We start from the raw sequence: 7,500 nt of genomic DNA on the forward strand, positions 1-7,500 counted from the left end.
TAATATCCCAGAATCCACTTCCAGTATATTGCCGTAGTATATCCACATCCAACGATGTCTCTCAGTTCTCTTCTCCTCAGGTGATAATTGTTTTGTAACCGCGTATTAATACCATCCACCTTTGTACACCTGTCTGTTTCCATTTCATTTACAAAAAACAACAGGATGGACAGATTTTATCCTGACAGGGACAACGAGGCAAAACATCTGTCAACGGAAAATAATGTGTTTTGTTCAAATTGTCTCATATGTTAATTCAACTAGAAATGATTACCTGGACACTATTGTAGTCACACAAACTGTCCTTTTAACATACAATGTTTGCAACTTACATATTTGACACACGTTGACATATATCATACAAGCTAATTCATACAGTCATTAATATTCAACATGTCCTCAGCTGGGATATGAACCTCTCTAACCTCTTGGTTCACAGCGTTCCATGTCTGCCCCACCAACATTAGAGAATTATACAGAAAAACCCTCATATTGCTGAGATAAATCAATTAAATGAATGATGAGAGAAATAACCAATAACTAACACAGACGTGGTGGCTAAGCAAGAAGATTGGAATGGCTGTGAACCAAGAGGTTGTGAGTTCAAATCCCAGGTGACGACATGTTAAATACTAATGACTGTATAAATGAACACAATAAAAAATAATTTATGTCAACGTGTGTCAAATATGTAAGTTGAAAAGATTGGATGTTAAAAGCACTGGTTGTGTTTGTGTAACCAGTCATTTTTTAGTTAAGATGCTCAAATAATCATTTCTAGTTGAATGAGTGAGACAAGTTGACCAAACTTTTTAAATTGACTGAAAATTTTCCTACGTTTTCTCAACTTGGAGGTTTATTTGATTTACTATAATATATATATATATAAAGTTATTAATATTTACTCATTATTTATTTATTTGTTCGGGACCGGTAATTATTCAGTAACTCCACAGTAAAAAGGCTGTGGAGTTACTGAATAATTATTAGTTGAAACAATTAGATTTGTGGGTGTTTTATTTAAAAAGTGTATCATTGTGGGCTCCCGAGTGGCGCAGCGGTCTAAGACGATACATCTCACTGCAGACACCCTGGTTCGAATCCAGGCCGTATCACATCCAGCCATGGGAGTCCCACAGAGCGGCGCACAATTGGGTTTGACTCGGGATGGGCCGCCATTGTAAACAAGAACTCATGGTTCAATAAAAATAAAGGCATCTCATTGTGGGGAAAAAAATATATATTTATGAAAATGTTGTCCCAACCCGTATCACATATGTGTGTTTACTGTTAGGAGTTTTTAAAACGCTCACGGCTACAGAGAGAGGACGGAGAGAGAGAGATGATTCATGGGTAACAACAATGAAAAAGCCAAAAAGGGGGAAAGAGGGATAAAGTGAAAATGATTTGTAACAGGTGAGAGGCGCTACTTGACAACCACATTAAAACCACTTCCTGTCAACAACACACACACGGTATTGCACACACACACACATACAAAGATATACTTTTTCCGAGCAATGGTCCATAATACAATTCTTCACACGCGGCACCTTCGATTACCCAGAACCCCCCAGGGGGCTTAAAACAAACAAACAGACAGACAAACAAGTAAACAAACCAACAGAGCGAGGAGAGGAGAGGAGAGGAGAGGAGAGGAGAGGAGAGGAGAGGAGAGGAGAGGAGAGGAGAGGAGAGGAGAGGAGAGGAAGAAAAAGATGATGCCTTCATCACAGGGTTTTATGGTGCCCAGGAACAGAGCTTCTACACCTGCATTGCTTGCTGTTTGGGGTTTTAGGCTGGGTTTCACATTCACGCAGTCACACAGTTCCTATCCACTGTGCTTCTACACCTGCATTGCTTGCTGTTTGGGGTTTTAGGCTGGGTTTCTGTACAGCACTGTAAGAAGGGCTTTATAAATACATTTGATTTGATTTGACATATAGAAAGGTGTGATTCGTCTTCATCACAAGGAACAGAGCTATATATAGAAAGGTGTGATTCGTCTTCATCACAAGGAACAGAGCTATATATAGAAAGGTGTGACTAGTCTTCATCACAGGGAACAGAGCTATATATAGAAAGGTGTGACTAGTCTTCATCACAGGGAACAGAGCTATATATAGAAAGGTGTGACTAGTCTTCATCACAGGGAACAGAGCTATATATAGAAAGGTGTGATTCGTCTTCATCACAGGGAACAGAGCTATATATAGAAAGGTGTGACTAGTCTTCATCACAGGGAACAGAGCTATATATAGAAAGGTGTGACTAGTCTTCATCACAGGGAACAGAGCTATATATAGAAAGGTGTGACTAGTCTTCATCACAGGGAACAGAGCTATATATAGAAAGGTGTGACTAGTCTTCATCACAGGGAACAGAGCTATATATAGAAAGGTGTGACTAGTCTTCATCACAGGGAACAGAGCTATATATAGAAAGGTGTGACTAGTCTTCATCACAGGGAACAGAGCTATATATAGAAAGGTGTGACTAGTCTTCATCACAGGGAACAGAGCTATATATAGAAAGGTGTGACTAGTCTTCATCACAGGGAACAGAGCTATATATAGAAAGGTGTGACTAGTCTTCATCACAGGGAACAGAGCTATATATAGAAAGGTGTGACTAGTCTTCATCACAGGGAACAGAGCTATATATAGAAAGGTGTGACTAGTCTTCATCACAGGGAACAGAGCTATTAATAGAAAGGTGTGACTAGTCTTCATCACAGGGAACAGAGCTATGTATAGAAAGGTGTGACTAGTCTTCATCACAGGGAACAGAGCTATATATAGAAAGGTGTGACTAGTCTTCATCACAGGGAACAGAGCTATATATCGGAAGACATACTGTTTTCACAAGTAAGACCAAATGTATTCACAAGTAAGGCCTACTGTATTCACAAGGCCTACTGTATTCACAAGTAAGACCTACTGTATTCACAAGTAAGGCCTACTGTATTCACAAGGCCTACTGTATTCACAAGTAAGACCTACTGTATTCACAAGTAAGGCCTACTGTATTCACAAGTAAGACCTACTGTATTCACAAGTAAGACCTACTGTATTCACAAGTAAGACCTACTGTATTCACAAGTAAGGCCTACTGTATTCACAAGTAAGACCAAATGTATTCACAAGTAAGGCCTACTGTATTCACAAGTAAAACTGACTGTATTCGCAAGTTAGGCCTACTGTATTCACAAGTAAGACCTACTGTATTCACAAGTAAAACTGACTGTATTCGCAAGTAAGGCCTACTGTATTCACAAGTAAGACCTACTGTATTCACAAGTAAGACCTACTGTATTCACAAGTAAGACCTACTGTATTCACAAGTAAGACCTACTGTATTCACAAGTAAGGCCTACTGTATTCACAAGTAAGGCCTACTGTATTCACAAGTAAGGCCTACTGTATTCACAAGGCCTACTGTATTCACAAGTAAGACCAAATGTATTCACAAGTAAGGCCTACTGTATTCACAAGTAAAACTGACTGTATTCGCAAGTAAGGCCTACTGTATTCACAAGTAAGACCTACTGTATTCACAAGTAAGGCCTACTGTATTCACAAGTAAGACCTACTGTATTCACAAGTAAGACCTACTGTATTCACAAGTAAGGCCTACTGTATTCACAAGTAAGACCAAATGTATTCACAAGTAAGGCCTACTGTATTCACAAGTAAGACCTACTGTATTCACAAGTAAGGCCTACTGTATTCACAAGTAAGGCCTACTGTATTCACAAGTAAGACCTACTGTATTCACAAGTAAGACCTACTGTATTCACAAGTAAGACCTACTGAATTCACAAGTAAGACCTACTGTATTCACAAGTAAGGCCTACTGTATTCACAAGTAAAACCGACTGTATTCACAAGTAAGGCCTACTGTATTCACAAGTAAGACCTACTGTTTTTAGATGGAATGAATTGGTATGTAAATGTCTTGTGTTGCGTCTTGATTGATTTTATTTCTTTTACTTTAGTTTATTTAGTAAATATTTTCTTAACTCTATTTCGTGAACTGCATTGTTGGTGAAGGGCTTGTCAGTAAGCATTTCACTGTGAGGTCTACTACACCTGTTGTATTCAGCATTTCACTGTAATGTCTACTACACCTGTTGTATTCAGCATGTCACTAAGGTCTACTACACCTGTTGTATTCAGCATTTCACTGTGAGGTCTACTACACCTGTTGTATTCAGCATTTCACTGTGAGGTCTACTACACCTGTTGTATTCAGCATTTCACTGTAATGTCTACTACACCTGTTGTATTCAGCATTTCACTGTAAGGTCTACTACACCTGTTGTATTCAGCATTTCACTGTAAGGTCTACTACACCTGTTGTATTCAGCATTTCACTGTGAGGTCTACTACACCTGTTGTATTCAGTATTTCACTGTGAGGTCTACTATACCTGTTGTATTCAGCATTTCACTGTGAGGTCTACTACACCTGTTGTATTCAGCATTTCACTGTAAGGTCTACTACACCTGTTGTATTCAGCATTTCACTGTGAGGTCTACTACACCTGTTGTATTCAGCATTTCACTGTGAGGTCTACTACACCTGTTGTATTCAGCATTTCACTGTGAGGTCTACTACACCTGTTGTATTCAGCATTTCACTGTGAGGTCTACACCTGTTGTATTCAGCATTTCACTGTAAGGTCTACTACACCTGTTGTATTCAGCATTTCACTGTAAGGTCTACTACACCTGTTGTATTCAGCATTTCACTGTAAGGTCTACTACACCTGTTGTATTCAGCATTTCACTGTAATGTCTACTACACCTGTTGTATTCAGCATGTCACTAAGGTCTACTACACCTGTTGTATTCAGCATTTCACTGTAAGGTCTACTACACCTGTTGTATTCAGCATTTCACTGTAATGTCTACTACACCTGTTGTATTCAGCATGTCACTAAGGTCTACTACACCTGTTGTATTCAGCATTTCACTGTGAGGTCTACCTACACCTGTTGTATTCAGCATTTCACTGTGAGGTCTACTACACCTGTTGTATTCAGCATTTCACTGTAAGGTCTACTACACCTGTTGTATTCAGCATTTCACTGTAAGGTCTACTACACCTGTTGTATTCAGCATTTCACTGTAAGGTCTACTACACCTGTTGTATTCAGCATTTCACTGTAAGGTCTACTACACCTGTTGTATTCAGCATTTCACTGTGAGGTCTACTACACCTGTTGTATTCAGCATTTCACTGTGAGGTCTACACCTGTTGTATTCAGCATTTCACTGTAAGGTCTACTACACCTGTTGTATTCAGCATTTCACTGTAATGTCTACTACACCTGTTGTATTCAGCATTTCACTGTGAGGTCTACTACACCTGTTGTATTCAGCATTTCACTGTGAGGTCTACTACACCTGTTGTATTCAGCGTTTCACTGTAAGGTCTACTACATCTGTTGTATTCAGCATTTCACTGTGAGGTCTACTACACCTGTTGTATTCAGCATTTCACTGTGAGGTCTACTACACCTGTTGTATTCAGCATTTCACTGTGAGGTCTACTACACCTGTTGTATTCAGCATTTCACTGTAAGGTCTACTACACCTGTTGTATTCAGCATTTCACTGTGAGGTCTACTACACCTGTTGTATTCAGCATTTCACTGTAATGTCTACTACACCTGTTGTATTCAGCGTTTCACTGTAAGGTCTACTACATCTGTTGTATTCAGCATTTCACTGTGAGGTCTACTACACCTGTTGTATTCAGCATTTCACTGTGAGGTCTACTACACCTGTTGTATTCAGCATTTCACTGTGAGGTCTACTACACCTGTTGTATTCAGCATTTCACTGTGAGGTCTACTACACCTGTTGTATTCAGCATTTCACTGTAAGGTCTACTACACCTGTTGTATTCAGCATTTCACTGTGAGGTCTACTACACCTGTTGTATTCAGCATTTCACTGTAAGGTCTACTACACCTGTTGTATTCAGCATTTCACTGTGAGGTCTACTACACCTGTTGTATTCAGCATTTCACTGTGAGGTCTACTACACCTGTTGTATTCAGCATTTCACTGTAATGTCTACTACACCTGTTGTATTCAGCATTTCACTGTGAGGTCTACTACACCTGTTTTATTCAGCATTTCACTGTAAGGTCTACTACACCTGTTGTATTCAGCATTTCACTGTGAGGTCTACTACACCTGTTGTATTCGGCGCATGTGACAATTACAGTTTGATTTGATTTTACCAGAGCTACCGGAGTAATTCTTTCTATCAGAGATTTGTGAGACGCTCTTAAAGGGGTACACACAAATTAACCATCGTGAGAAAGGAATGATGAAAATAGTTTAAGTAAACCGTATTTAATCTCTGTCACATAAAATGGATCATTTACAGTACGGCTCATATGAGATGAAAGTCATTTACACTAAATACATTATTAACAAAAGTTTAGGTGTGCCACAGAAATGTTTACCCCATCAACGTGCACAACATAATTTGGACGTTCTCTGCGTAGACTGTGTATTTTGGACGTTCTCGGCGTAGACTGTGTATTTTGGACGTTCTCGGTGTAGACTGTGTATTTTGGACGTTCTCTGCGTAGACTGTGTATTTTGGACGTTCTTGGCGTAGACTGTGTATTTTGGACGTTCTCTGCGTAGACTGTGTATTTTGGACGTTCTCGGCGTAGACGCTGTATTTTGGACGTTCTCGGTGTAGACTGTGTATTTTGGACGTTCTCGGTGTAGACTGTGTATTTTGGACGTTCTCTGCGTAGACTGTGTATTTTGGACGTTCTCGGTGTAGACTGTGTATTTTGGACGTTCTCGGTGTAGACTGTGTATTTTGGACGTTCTCGGTGTAGACTGTGTATTTTGGACGTTCTCGGTGTAGACTGTGTATTTTGGACGTTCTCGGCGTAGACTGTGTATTTTGGACGTTCTCGGTGTAGACTGTGTATTTTGGACGTTCTCGGTGTAGACTGTGTATTTTGGACGTTCTCGGCGTAGACTGTGTATTTTGGACGTTCTCGGTGTAGACTGTGTATTTTGGACGTTCTCGGTGTAGACTGTATTTTGGACGTTCTCGGTGTAGACTGTGTATTTTGGACGTTCTCGGTGTAGACTGTGTATTTTGGACGTTCTCGGTGTAGACTGTGTATTTTGGACGTTCTCGGTGTAGACTGTGTATTTTGGACGTTCTCGGTGTAGACGCTGTATTTTGGACGTTCTCGGTGTAGACTGTGTATTTTGGACGTTCTCGGTGTAGACTGTGTATTTTGGACGTTCTCGGTGTAGACTGTGTATTTTGGACGTTCTCGGTGTAGACTGTGTATTTTGGACGTTCTCGGTGTAGACTGTGTATTTTGGACGTTCTCGGTGTAGACGCTGTATTTTGGACGTTCTCGGTGTAGACTGTGTATTTTGGACGTTCTCGGTGTAGACTGTGTATTTTGGACGTTCTCGGCGTAGACTGTGTATTTTGGACGTTC

The 7,500-nt window shown here is 40.1% G+C and overlaps 1 protein-coding gene across 1 annotated transcript in view; it reads right to left on the bottom strand.

The window, feature by feature from the left end:
* LOC129823350 (neurobeachin-like) overlaps positions 1–7,500 on the bottom strand; it is a 402,752-nt gene that overhangs the window by 202,923 nt on the left and 192,329 nt on the right. The gene's annotated exons all lie outside the window — the stretch shown is intronic.

The sequence above is a fragment of the Salvelinus fontinalis genome, chromosome 25 (genome assembly GCF_029448725.1).
Source record: "Salvelinus fontinalis isolate EN_2023a chromosome 25, ASM2944872v1, whole genome shotgun sequence".
Lineage (NCBI taxonomy): Eukaryota > Metazoa > Chordata > Actinopteri > Salmoniformes > Salmonidae > Salvelinus > Salvelinus fontinalis.